General features: G+C 44.6%; 1 protein-coding gene across 6 annotated transcripts in view; it reads right to left on the bottom strand.

Annotated features, from left to right (window-relative positions):
* The window catches only part of DVL1 (dishevelled segment polarity protein 1), a 523,691-nt gene that overhangs the window by 77,066 nt on the left and 431,422 nt on the right, over positions 1–15,203 (bottom strand). The window lies entirely within an intron of this gene.

The following is a 15,203-nucleotide window of genomic DNA, read 5'->3' as shown; positions in this document are numbered from 1 at the left end:
ACACAACTGTTTGTTTAATCCCACCTATAGAATTCTGACCCATCCCTTACCCATTTTCTGATGACGCACAGACCAACCCCTCTAGGTGTCTAAACCCCTCTCCCCCAGCTCATCCTTCAGGGGATGTGTCCCCAGCCAACCCATTTCCCCACTCCCATTGTCCAAGGGCAAGGCGGTACCTTTTGCACCCCCTCATCCGGATCCAGGCAAACAGCTCTGACAAATCTTTCCAGCCAGACTTCATCCACGTCCTGAAAACCCAGGGTCCCCTCTTGTTATGTCATGACTATCTGCCGAATTGTACTTCTGGCTATGCTGTATGTTCTGTTACCGCTCAATGCAATGTGCTCTCAACGTATACTAACCTTATTTCTCTCAATAAACACAAGTTAGAAAACAAACAAAAAAAACCTTCAAAACTGTAAGTTTTTAAATTGTAAATCTCTAAAAAATGAATATATTTACACCAACCCACATAAAGGATCCATACTACACAAACTGTCTTCACACCACATCTCTGTAAAAATGTCCGGTTGTTTCTGATTGGCAGAGAGCAACAAAAAATAATATCTAAAAATAAGGCACAATCTACAACTTTTGACCACATTGATCAATCTGCACTATATTTAAAAAATATAATCTGTGGTAATGGGTCAGGTCTGTGCCAAATTAGGAGAGTTTTATTATAAGGGTTAAACGTTAGTTTCAAACCAAAAAATATTTTGGCCTCAGGTCAGATAGGGCTCATGCCTTGCAATTTCATTTGACTTCTCCAATATTTGCACTTATGTTATCAAAAGATTTGCATTTCCGGGTGTTTTCAGTATATACATGTTTTTTAATCCATTTTCCTATTGCTTTGTAATAAAAAAAGGTACTTCTAATGCGTTGCGCCCTCGAATAGACTCACTCATGACTCTTCTCATGTGGTATGTGCCACATACTTTAGAATTACTCAAAACACTTTCAAACTGAGAGGTGATTATTTACTCAATTAATCTTAATACTGTATTCAATTAATACTAATGCAATCATGATTTCATTCTTAATCAATTATGGCTCCCTTAGATGGGTATTATAACCAATTTTTCACATTATTAAAAATAAATATTTGTGAAGATCATTTGCTTTTTAATCTGAATAAATTCTGGTTCATCATTGTCTGATCTGCGCTATTCTACCACCACCATTAGTTCAACCAACTTTGCACACAGTTTAAACAGCTCATAATTAAAATATGCTGGCTTCGCATCAGAGACTAATGAATCCCTTACTGTCAACAAAGCCAACTGAAAAGTTACATTTATCTTTTCTAAAGTTTCAAACATTTGAGAATGTATCTGCAACCATATTCAGTGTGCATTTCTACCCACAAAGTCTACATTTTCATCATATCACCACCAGGCCGAATAGCGGACAACCAATCATTTTCAAGCAACTATAGAAAGTTCACATCACTCCTGTGTACAGTGTGAAATTCTTTACATAGGGTGATTCTTTTTGTCTTTCTTTACGACCCAAAGATCACGTTGACAGGTTGTCTGTTTTACAAGGAGGCTTGCCATGTGACATTTGTAATCTGGATAACATATCCTATAGACAACAAATGTGGGCTTGTTTATTCTTGGTAATCAAGCAGCACTCCACTAAGATGAGGATGCTTTTTAAAAAAAAAAATGTTTACTTAGTTAAGCTTCGTAGTTCTATCAAATTATTAGCCTAATAATTTTGCCTACTTCAGTCTGTCACACTCAGTTTTACTGTCAGCAAGGCAGCTACGTTTTGTTCTGTTATTTGTAAGGCTTCTCCACAACATTTTATATCAGATTGCCTTGATTGAGAAATTGGTATAACGAGCAGCCTTTGTGCTGAGCTGCAAATCTGAGGAACAATTTGCTCTCAAAGGTCTGCCTAGGGGATACTCAGCTTTATGTGAAAGAGGTAGGAATTACAGGCTACAATTGCAGGGGCATATTCCTCGTTGGGGTTTGGAATCGTCTCTGCCACCAACAGTATGAGCTAAAATAGCCCACACTAACTCACAATCTCTGACTTATCTAACTCTTGTAATGTGATACAAAGGCACGCATGAAGTTGATTGAAAGAGATAATTTGGCACAGTACAGGGGACTGAATCGTTAGACTCCTGATGGAACGGCTACACCGGATCCTGAGAACACTATGGGGGTTATTCTAACTTTGGAGGAGGTGTTAATCCGTCCCAAAAGTGACGGAAAAGTGACGGATTTACCACCAGCCGTATTACGAGTCCATTATATCCTATGGAACTCGTAATACGGCTGGTGGTATATCCGTCACTTTACCGTCACTTTTGGGACGGATTAACACTCCTCCAAAGTTAGAATAACCCCCTATATCTTGGGTTTAAGCCAAAAATAGACCCTAGACAGGAGGCATCTGTGAGATCTTGGCGACACCATTTATTTGCCAAAAGTTGGAGTCACGCATGACGGGTATCTGACTACAGGCCCTCCTCCTATCTAACACGAGGGCCGGACAGGTTGTCTCCTCGGACAATCTTGTCGCAGTCCTCCCGTTTCCCCCCAGTACAGCCCACCTTCATTGGTGTATAACTCTCTCCAAGGGTACTTAAGTTTGATCTTTCGAAGAAGATTTTTGTTTCTTTAAAGGTCACGCCTTGGCTCACCCTTTTCGACCCCTTGGTTGACCCTCTGGAGCTTGCGACCTTTGGCCTCTGGCCCAAATGTGATCCATGTTGACTTTGTGAACGTCCAGAAGACATCGCCGGAAAGGGCAGCCGGTCCTGATAAGGCGTCCTTAGAGGCTGCTGCTCGCCCTCGCCCAGTGCAGGCTTCAGAGCCCCGGAGGCGCCGCGCGCCACTCGCTGCAGGTAGGAGACGGGCCTGCCTGTCATTATCGGCGCTGTGTGCGCCTGTCGGATCGAGATCTCGGAAGAGAGTGCACATAGAACTCCAGCGTGGGAGGACGGCGGAGGCGGAAGTCGGTAGAGAGGCTGTCATTCTGTGAAAGGGTCGGCTGTGCGTGGGAGGATGCGTCAAGGAATATGTACCCTACACATACAATTACATCTGGAGAGCACTCAGAGATCAAACACTGGAATAGCACAGGGCGTACGAACTGCCAAGGTCGAATTAAAGTTACTTTGTCAGAGGATAGTTTATAGATGTTTTTTAAAACTGACCTTCGCAATTCTTTACTCCTGAACTACGCCGAGCACCTCGTGCTCTCTAACACTAAACAAGCCACACATGTCCGTGATTGTTGAAATACGTTTGAGAGTTGACAGAAGTTGGACGCCAAAGCCACTTTTAAAGTGGCCATGCCTATAAATTATGGCATAATTACTACGAGGTTTAACGAGCGTTTAAGCAAGTTCACGAAAATGTACACAACAGTTTCTGTACGTGCATTTTATCTGGAAAGAGCCTTTAAAGAGTGGCCCTCGTTGTTGCGACAATTTGAGGTGTATATATATATATATATATATATATAATCGGTATGTGTTTTTAACTATCGCTAGTGCTATATAGTCTTCAGTTTGATACAAGCCCCCACACATTAAAAATAGGATTTTTTCTAGAACTCACGGGTTCAATATTTATGTGACCACCAAAAGGCGAAAATGAGCTCATGGTATGCTGTCAAATGTTACTTGTAAGCAGAGCTCAATTCGTAAAGATAAATAAATAATTAAGTGGCCCCAAGTTTTCACTATGAGCCACCGCTGGCACTGAGTGTAATGTTTCCAACTGATACCTCCTCAAACACCTTTTACTCTACCACCGTACACTTCCTGTCTCTTTACTCTGCACTTACAGGTTCTTTTCCACCAATGCTTTCTCCCCATGTCACTGTTTTCCTCCTCCCACTTTCGCACGTTTCTATCTTTCCCTCTCTTGCTCTGCGTGAAAGTCTGATGATGATCAATACGCCCCCGTCCCAAGTGCTGGTGCCCGCTACTGGCTCAAAAAAAGCACTTTGTGTAAAGTACCCAGTATAATGAAAGTAAGACAAGAGAGAGGTAACATGACCAGAGGGGCAATAATGTATTAGGATATTATTTGTTTTGTCCAAAACACAGAGGAATGTAGGAATGTCGAACTCTTCCGCTGGATGTATGGCCCGACAAATATTTAGATTGCAAAGCGTGCCCTGCAGCAGCTTAGATAGACATCTGCTGATGGCATGGAAGCCAGGAAGTAAGGTCTCAGGCTGTGTTGGTTTTACGCAGAGGGTGAAGGAGGCTGACCTCTGACCCTTGTGGGCTAAAGTCAACCTATCCATCCTGCTGAAATGTTCAACCTGACCCTCTCACCTGGGCCTGAAAACACTGTCTTTATCGCAGAGGCCCTTTCATCCGTGACAGGGTAAGTCAAAGGCGAGGGGGCTGGGAGGACAGGGTGGGACTGCAAAGCTGAGAAAGCACACTGCTCGGTTAATCACATTAATAGGTTTTGTGACGCTCATTTGCGACGGGTTTGTTCAAACCAAGGGTCGCTGTCTTCCTATGCTAACAATGTCTCCCCCACCTGTAATTAATACCCGCCAACCCCCTGATTACCATCAATCTGTTTAACAGCTTTCATTAAAGACCCTTTATGGCTGTTTGGTTTGGGCCTGTCCCTTCCCTCTGCAGGGAACTTAAAGAGGAACACCAAGCTAGAAATGCACATATTTTGTCTTCAGTGGCCCTGACCCCTGAATCCAACGAGGTTCTCAGTGACGAGGAAGAGGGTGGGCATGGTAAAAAAATATTTGTAAAGCTAATAGTTCTCGCCTATGAGACCTATTGGCTTTCACAGTAATTTCTGGCAGTTGGTACAGCATGGCTTCAAGCACTATGATGCTGCCGTCGTGTCAGTTTGTGGATATGTGCCAACATGGATGCTCGCGCCTACAAAATAAGGGGAGCATGTTTTTCTTTTTATTTCCGAACGGAGAAGGATTAGTAAATAGTAACGTTGTTGAAATGCAGTTTTTTTTATATAGTGCTATATGCATTCTTTGATATCATGACAAGACACAGACAACAGAAGGCGGGGCTGGGGAAGTACACAGACAACAGAGGGTGGGTGGGTGACGATGGACAAGCAAAGGGACAATGGGGGGGGGGCAGGGTTAGGAAAGCACGCGGGGAAGCACACAGTCACCTGGGGACAAGGGTGGTGAGGCACATGGACAATGGAGGGGGGCCGGGATAGGAAAGCACATGGGGAAGCACACAGTCACCTGGGGACAGGGATGGGGAGGCACATGGACAATGGAGGGAGGGGCGGTATAGGAAAGCACATGGGGAAGCACACAGTCACCTGGGGACAGGGATGGGGAGGCACATGGACAATGGAGGGGGGCGGGGATAGGAAAGCACATGGGGAAGCACACAGTCACCTGGGGACAGGGATGGGGAGGCACATGGACAATGGAGGGGGGCGGGGATAGGAAAGCACATGGGGAAGCACACAGTCACCTGGGGACAGGGATGGGAAGGCACATGGACAATGGAGGGGGGGCGGAGTTAGGAAAGCACATGGGGAAGCACACAGTCACCTGGGGACAAGGGTGGGGAGGCATATGGACAATAGAGGGGGGCGGGGATAGGAAAGCACATGGGGAAGCGCACAGTCACCTGGGGACAAGGGTGGGGAGGCACATGGACAATGGAGGGGGGGCGGGGATAGGAAAGCACATAGGGAAGCACACAGTCACCTGGGGACAAGGATGGGGAGGCACATGGACGATGGAGGGAAGGGCGGGGATAGGAAAGCACATGGGGAAGCACACAGTAACCTGGGGACAAGGATGGGGAGGCACATGGACAACAGAGGGGGGGGGGCGGGGATAGGAAAGCACATGGGGAAGCACACAGTCACCTGGGGACAAGGATGGGGAGGCACATGGACAATGGGGGGGAGGAGGGGATAGGAAAGCACATGGGGAAGCACACAGTCACCTGGGGACAGGGATGGGGAGGCACATGGACAATAGAGGGCGGGTGGGGATGGGTAACAAGTGGGACAATGTACAACGGCTGGATTGTGGAGCAAACAGACAAAGCAGGGTGAGCAGGTGGGGATGCTAAATCACACAAACAACAGAGGAGGTTGGGGTAGCACACAGACAAATGAGGGGTGCAGGGAAGCAAGAATGGCAACAGGAGATGGGCCGGCAAGGAGGAAGCAAGAACGGCAATTTAAGGGAGTGAAGGAGAGGGCTGATCTAAATGAGCCAGAAAGAAGAACATGCATAGATGCAAAGTTTTCTGTGTGCTTATGCATGACACTTTTAAGTGCATGGTGTTTATATGTGGCATTTTAAGTGTCTCATGTAGAAAAAGGCATTTATGGACATTCAATCAGATCACTTCCAGGCTTATCTGTTTTGTCTGATTTCCTGGTCTAGAATAGCCTTAAAATGTAAGCAAGCGTAAGTTCTTATGCCAGGTCACAAACTAACTTTCCTTTACTAATATGTTCACTCTTGAAGCACTACTGAATGGACAGATACTGGTGAGGTCCCAGCTGTTCTGACAGCTCTCCAAAACTGTAAGCACTGCTCTTTGACTACAGATTGAGAAATTCATGCTCCTAACTGTGCAACACGTCTGCCCATGAAGATGCTTCAGTGAAGCCTTCTTGCTGCTATAAGGCATATGAGTTAGAGGTACAACCCATCTGGTATAGAGAGGTGAGGCACCATCATCTAGTTAGAGACATGGGAAAGCTAGTAGCCAATGGTAGGCATGAGTAAGGTTACCAGATATTTTCATGTCACCAAGAACACAGTGCTCCTGTTCGAGGTTTTTCTTTAACAGCAAACCTACTGTATTCAGGGAATTGAAGTCCTAGCTCACATCTGTTGAACTGACACACCAATGATCTGTAACAGAAAAGCCCTGGATTGAACATTGTGTCCCTGCTTACATGGAGTAACTTGATAACTGTAGGCATCAGGAACAGTAGGTAAGTTCCATCATCCACTAAACACCTTAAGCCACACCAAATCCCAAAAGAGGCAGCAGGTCTGGGCCTGGCAGAATGCGACAAGAATCTATAGCATTACACAATGTTATGTAATTGGCCCATTTGAAGATGCAACAAGTGCAGGCAAAGCCTCTCCAATATAAACACAGTGGCAGTGTTTTGCATGTGTCTTAATATGGGCACATTTTATTGAGTCTCTTGGCACTGTTTAGGAACCCAGTAGTTACATGTGAGTCAAGAATCACTTAAAGCAGCATTACCATAACCAAACAACCAAGCGTGACACAGCTCTCTTAGTCCAAAGGAATTTTCGATAATGAAATTGTTTTTTTAGTTTTGTTTCTGCTATAAGTATTACGTCACAGCATGCACCGTGTATCACCAATACTAAGTATGTAGAAGATGAAGCTACCCACACCTCCTGTAGTGTTTATCAGTGTACCCTCTGAGTTTATAAACCAGCGTTTCACAGAGCCGGTCTCAAATGCAAGCTGCCGGTGACTGGATCAAAGAAATCCTGCTGGCCACCAGGACCCTCACTGTGGCCACGCGACAACTTTGAGCTGAATGGCTAGCTTCTGCCACTGTAAAGCAGCAGGAGAGATTGCACTGGACAAAAGTATTGGAATCCCTGTGAAACGTGTAGTGCAGGCACTCAGCATTCAGGCCCTTGTAGCCTTCATCTTATTGACTACAGGAGAATGAGTGGCTGAATTAGATCTGTGCTCCTTATTCCTCTAACTTGGAGTTACACGATTCTTGGTAGCAGGTGCTTAAATTACTGAAGCTACTCAACTGCTTAGTGACTGCAATTTTCTTCAAGATGCCATCACTTAGAACGTCATCTGAGGAATACAAAAAAAAATGTAGAATTGGACGTGCACACTGTAACAAGCAGATACTGGCAAGTCCACAGAATTGTTATTCTTTTTTTAAATGCTAAGCAAACACACGAAAGAAAATGTAGCAACCCCTCATTAAAAATTATGTGCAAACCAACGGTCCCCCCTGCATGGAATGGTAACATTCACAAAACCTTGGAGGTGATATTCAACCTCTATATTGTGACAGTCTATGTCCAGGGAGGCAGAAACAGACGATGAGTATCAATCCTTCTGATACTGAGGGGATGGTCCCAACTTAGCCCTTGCCTGCCACGTCTCGACAGTGGACCACTTGGTGCTCCGTGTCGAGCAGCTCAGCAAATCCCCGCGAATTGCTGAGTCCCAGACACACTCTCTCCAGTGCTGGTCAGGAGGCCCAAAGTACTGGTGTTGGGGAGACTGGCTCGTGCAAGGGTTTAAAGTTAGACAAATGTGAGGCCAGAAGTATAACACAAGATACTGTAACCCCTGTGATGCACAGGGTGGGCGGGGTCTGAGCACACCCCTTCAAAAACCAACCCTTCAGAGGGGCCCACTCAGACCCTAAATATCTGTGAGATATAGGAGACTCAGGGACCCCTCATTACATTCTGCATGGACTTGTCATTTTGCAATACACCGCTGGGTGTGGCACAGTATGTACTGCATCATGACATTGTCATGGGCGCCGAATAGGCAGAGAGCTGGAGATAGCTACACCCACTGCATGTGACCTCTTTGATCCCAGGCATTACATCATGAGGGCAGCAGCTGCTAAATACTACACAGTGAGTATGAGGCACGTCTGCACTCACAAAAACTTTGTAAAGATGCATTGCACAGGGCTGAAGAGATCAGCTACAGGAGGTCTGAATTGTGTGTCATTCTTTTTCAGCGCAGTAGTGTAGTGGCAGTAATGCATTTACATTAGTCTGACTCCTAAAGAGTGACACTTGGCAGGGCTGAGCATGAAGTACACGATGGAGACAGAGGGAAAACACACACTCTCACACACACTCAAATTGAAAGAAAAAAAGTAGCCTCTGAAAAGGGAGCACTAGAAGGACACAATTAATGGCTCCATGCTCCAGGTGAGAGACAAACACCATAAGGGAAAGAAAAGCCCACTCAATCTGATGAATAACAAGCAAGCAAATGTGAATGACAATAAAGTCAACCAATGGTAAGCAATGGGCTAGCTAAAAGCCCTCTGTAAACTAACAATAGGTCTGGCAATAAACAGTGAACTAATTGTTTTAGGCAAGACCTAAAAAGGAAGAGGATGATGGAAGAGGTGGAAGCAGGAATTTCGAATGGGTTACAAGAGGTAAAATAAAATCAAGCATTGGCAAATAGGTCTCGCCTTCTGACTATTCCAGTGTGTTTAGGTGATACTGTTAAGCATCAACAAAAAGAAAAGTAATGGCTATTGTCAATATTGAACAGCATTGCAAAAAGAAAAATAAGAAAGAAAACCCCAGCACAGTGAGGAATACATTCACATGCATCATTACACATGTGCAGAAATGTGTCATGATGCCAGGCGGCCCCAGTGTGATGATATATATGTGTGTATACATCACCAAGCATTGACACTTGTGCATCATAACTCCATGCCAGAAATGTTTTCTTTTTAATTTTTCCATGATGGTAAATGTTCATAATGGTGCAGTAATAATATGTATATATATATATATATATATATATATATATATATATATATATATATATATATATATATATATATATATATATATATATATATATGTGAAAAAGCACATTATTAAGAAAGGAAGAACCCAGCAACAATTTGCAACATATGGACCCTCCAAAAAAAAAGACAATTATAAAAACGTGATAGGGTTGGGGTAGCAATTTTAGAGCTGCTGGGTATGTGAGAGGGAAAAAGTAAATGCTGCTGAGCAGCAGAAGCAACAAGAAGCAGGAAGGGAAGCAGCTGGAGAAGGGGGTTGAATCAAACAAAATACAAACAAAATTAGCATAAAGTGATGAATTTGGAGCAGTGCACAAGGCTTGTAGCATCATCAGATTTCACCATCTTGAATAGATTAAGCCAGGAGATGAAAGATAAAACGATATTTAATTATCGTTTTATCTTTCAGCCGCTGGCTCAGCCAGCATCATGTTCAAGGTGGGGCAGCCTGGGCCACGGGAAGTGGGAGGGGGGATGAGGAGGGAGTGCACCTAAGTGCGCATGTGTGCTTGGCCTGGCTGTCTCAGGCCGGACAAACACACATGTGCACTTAGGTTTCTCCATTCTGGCTGGAGAAACTGCACAGACCCCAGGGTTGTGTCTGAGCAACAGTCCATGCCACTCAGACCAATCCTGATGATGCTTTCAGGTTTAGCATAAAAGCAGCGGCAGGATTGCTGGGAAGCCTGTGCTGGTGTTCCAGTGAATACTGGAACACCATAAGAAGAGGAGCGACGAGCGAGGCGGCAAGAGACGGCGGCGATGGGAAGAGGTACTTTTTCAAAAATTTCTTTTTTTTGGGTCCAAAATTCTATAAACGTCTCCCTGTAGGCCATCCCACTCCTCTTTTCAAGACAAGGGAGATAAGTCAAGATACAGTTGCAGTGACAAGGCGACTGTTCGGTCTCAGAGCAGCAACGGCAGCAGATGGATATTACTGCATGCAACGCAAGATCGTCAGCCCAGAAGTGTCATGCGGTCACTCGTCGAGAACAGATGGGCTACCAGTGGAATCACAGATCCAGAGAGTGGGGCAGCAGTTTCAAGGAGCCATCTCATGCTTGTGTTCTCAGAGATAGGTGTTGAGTTACTAGCAGTGAGCACTATTGACTCTCAACTTCTAGGAGGTCACCATTACTCTGTTAGAAGCTCAGATCTGAGGAACTCTACAACGCATAAATCTCTGCAATGTCAACCAGAATTTTTCAAAAACGTTCATACCTCACCCTGCGTGTAAACCCTTTTGTACCAGTATCACAATTGTTCAGAGTCAAGCAGCCTCAAGATCATTCGGTTCCCATCACTGCCCTACACTGCCCTGTATTAAGGAAGTCCCCGGGCGGCTGGCCATGTGAATACAGTGCATGCTTTTAGGGGGAGGCAGGGGGTTCTTATAGTATTGATGAAATGTGCCCAAAGTTTTCAACCACAAAATGAGCCTGGATCCAGAATAATAAGTCCTTGGATTGCGGGAATATGGCTCTTGTGGAGACGTTGAACGAGAAAATGACATTCCTCAATCTCTATGGTCAGTTTCATGCAACACAGCCCTTCACAACACTTCGCGTTGTGATTTCACCATTGAATAAAGGTCAAGACGGGCTATGTACATCCCCAATAGGAATATACACTTTAAAGTATCAAAGGTCCCATGTAAAATCTCCGTATGGTGTAATACTCTACGTGTAGTGCCACATTACACATGATACTATCAAACAAAGGCAGCGAGGTCTCAAAAACAATCATCAATCATGGGCAAACTGTGCCTTGTTTGGAGATCAGCAACGTTATTGACGGTCACTGTAATTAATTAAGCTTCATTGGCCACAATACTCACTTATGGCATGAGTAAAAAGAAAGACCAACAACATTGCAAGCAGACAGGAGCTCAAGACTGGCATAATCTCAAAACGATGACATGTATCCATCAAAAAGTGCTGAACATGTCACCCACAGTACACTAGGGACCAACATGCCAAGACAGAAACTCACACTACTGCTTTTAGACTACTAGACTAAAAAAAGCATTCCAAATCCACAACCAGTAGCGACAGTGTCGACGATCACGGAAGAATTGAACTCCGTGGTATCAGAATGAAAGCTAAAAGTTGTGTTTGGAATGATTGTAACTTTGGGTCTGATTGAAATTTGGCGGGCAATGTTCTGCCATCCAGATTTTGGGGTTCCGGCTGCCGCCACCTCAGCTGTTTGACCACCGGATGAGGACTTTGGCAGTGACACTGCCTCAAGACCGCTGCCACCGCCGACATTACCGCAGCAGTGGCAGCAGAAGTGGTCAATGGAGGCAGGCCCGTAACATCAGCCACCAGGCTGATCAGGACCTGCCTTTCCTGCAGACCCTCACATGGCGTGGCCTCCGCCGGATGAAGGTCAGTGGAAAGGGCCACAACAATGGCCCTAGGGCATTTATGCCCACTACAAATGTGAGCTGTAGCTTACTGGATGCTACCACCCCAATTGGTTGGGTGCGCGCACTGTGTCACTTCCTGGGGACACAATGCACATGACTGGCTAGCGGCCCCACAGCATGGTCGGCATTGGCTTCAGGCTCTTGACTCCGGCGCCAACACAACTCCAGCCCCGCTGGGAACTCTGAATTTGGCAGTCGGTAAGACACCAGCTTGGTAGCCTGTTCATGACTGCCACTGCAGTAGGCTGGCAGTGTCCCCGCCAAAGTCAGAATTGGCCCTTTTGTGTTGTGTTCTGCTGGATATAAAACTTTTACATTTGTTTTTTCTCTACCACGCCTTAGTAGACCAACCATATCAAAATATGTCAAACCGTGCCATGATTTTTCCACACAAGCCAACTGCAGCCTCAGATGCACCTCTTTGTGCTTTTTCAGGGCAGTGTAGCTTGATTTCCGTGTAACCAGACTCAGGGTTACAACAAAAGTTACAAATTGTCATAGAAATATTTACAACTTGATCTTTTAAGCATCTATGGACATACCTTCTCAGCTGCAATTTCTCATTTTAATGCACTTCTCTGCACACTTATAAGGACCAACCATAAGAAAATCACTGTAACCCCACTACAAAGTCTAATAGGCTGCATCTGCTCTAAAATGAACAACAAGTTGCCAATAGCATGCAAGGCAAAGTTGCCAAAATTCCCGTCATAACCATTGGCTTTTGTTGAACTTCAAGCAGGGTTTTAAGTGGGCCGCGTCTCTCCAGGTCTCGGTCCTGGTAGTTATTGAAGGTGGATATTGAAAGGGGTCCCTGTCTAGCCCAATATTTGTGTTCTTGACTTTACAGGCAAATACTGATTGATCTCTGATCTATGAATGCAAAAACGGTTAAAGGAATGTATGGTGAACAATTTAGTGCCTGTTTATATTTCACATGTTTAACACTCTTAGAGAATGCAAAATTAAGGAAGCTATTTCCAAGATGTTGTGTAGCATATAGCTCTTGAATAGTCCTTACTTTGAACCAGTGCTTAATTTGATAAAAAAAATAAGTGCTGGAGCCCTGGTCATGAGGACACATAAGCTTGCACCAGCCAACTGCTCCTGTTAGCGCTGCCATGACAGAACCAACAGAGCTACTAACCAGGAAACCCTACAAGTATGACAATTCGGACTATTCCAGGCCCCCAAAAGCTGTAGGAATGGCTTCGGAGGCAGGTAATAAGTCATTTTAAGGTATATTTGAATTAATGACCAACTGCCGTTGTGACTGTCTGTATATTAGACAAACAGTGCCACCATGTGGCAGACTGTCATAAGCATCAGTGTTGAGAATTAAGTGCTACTGACAGGCACCAGAAACCATTGGTGCAAATTAAGCACTGCTTCGAACTGAGTTGTCTCTAGGCCACGATTAAGAACTCAGGAGTTGGGGCTGATGACAATGTGAGTTTCTTACAATGCATATCAGGGGGTCAAAAAGCTGTTCAGAATATATGGACATCCAATCCTTGGACCTGCTGGAGAGCACATTGTGTAATTGTCATGCATTCCAGCTGCACTCGTGATGCTGTGCAGACGTCTGTGAATGAGGAACACAGTTGTGAAAATATTGAGAAGGCCAAGGTTAAAGGAAATGCAATGCTTACAGGTGAGTGGGTGCGTTGTGTGGTTAGGGGGTGGTAAAGTGAAGATGTAAGGAAGTGCATCCAAAAGAGGTTGAAAAAAGGCTGCTCACTGTGTAACTCATTATTTTTTAAACAGCTAACAATCACTGACAAAGCCAAGAGTCCGGGCTGGTTTTAGGTGTTTGTCAGTTACGTTATATATCTGGATTCAATAACAGGGAACTCAGAGAAGTACCAAGATAGTGGTTGAATGGTTATGGAAATGACAGAAATTTGGTTTACATGTTTAAGCCACACCAGTATTTACTTAGGACACCGCCCTTTCTTTTTGCGACCCCCCCCCCCCTCGTTCCACCCCACCAATCACAGCTAGACACATTTTTTTCATCCCACTTAAATTCTGTAGAAGTGAAGTATGCAAAGGCGTAAGCATATAAGCAGTTCAACCTTTTCAAAGTGTTCCTAGATCCAGCCACTATGTTGTTAATTAATATCATTATTTGTGAAAATCGCGGCCGTGTCAATTTGCTTATTTTCCGCATATCATAGCAAGAAGGAAAAATGCAAAATAAACAGACCTACATTAATAAACAGTGAGACAGGTGAAAAGGAAGGAAAAGGCAAAGTAAAGGGACAATTTAAGAGACAGGGAAACAGAACGCACACATAATAAAACATAAATAATGTGTATAGTGCAGAGAAGTATGCTTTGAAGCTTCCGCCATCAGGGTCAAGGACGCGACAGCAGAAGGCAGGTGCCCGGGTTGTGGGCAGTTTCCAGCAGCCCTGGCCCGCATGAAAAACAGCCACTCGAGCAGCTTCATACAAAAAAGCAACCGACTGCAGTCTTACACCCCCAGCCTGCAGGAAGGCTGCTCCAGCAAATGACAAGTTACTTCTCCTGGCCGTTCATTAGGAGCAACGCTTCTACAAAACACAAATGTGTCAACGCTGAGACCGCACCTGCTTCTCTTGGACAAAGTCTAAACAAAGCGGCAGGGCAACTACTGTTATTGTAATGACTACAAAACACTATTTAACTGTTTCCTGAGGCACATAAGCCTTAAGTAAATATTACAAATTCCCGAACAAGTGACAACCCAAGGCCAGTAGGGCTGGGGCGGAGTCATTTGCATGTTAGTGTAAAGCTGTGGTGTCCAGCGCTGTTCGTCTAATGAAAATAGATCTCAGATTTTCAGTATAACTACAGACTATGTAAATTAATCATTGTATGTAAATGTACGTAAATGTCCCTTATGTCGGTGTCCTGAAAATCTACCATGAACCTGATCCTCGTGGAGTAAAGTTCAAAAGCCCGACATTAAAGCCATGGATAGTCACAAATGCACACACTGAGCAGGCCTTACCACCTTGACCATCAAATTCCCTAAGCCTATAGTCGTATTTATATTGTTGTGGTCAAGTTACACACAAATGGTCGTGTCAATGTCAGCAGCTAAAATGCAAGCATTTTATCGAGACTTTAGTCCAGGATGACGCTGTATGACCATACCAGATATCCTTTCCAAAGAACTCGAAGTCGCGATGGTGATGGCACTTTGCAGCTTTGTCACTGGGTCA

Source organism: Pleurodeles waltl, chromosome 6, assembly GCF_031143425.1.
Source record: "Pleurodeles waltl isolate 20211129_DDA chromosome 6, aPleWal1.hap1.20221129, whole genome shotgun sequence".
NCBI lineage: Eukaryota > Metazoa > Chordata > Amphibia > Caudata > Salamandridae > Pleurodeles > Pleurodeles waltl.
This window is presented reverse-complemented; position numbering and strand designations above follow the sequence as displayed.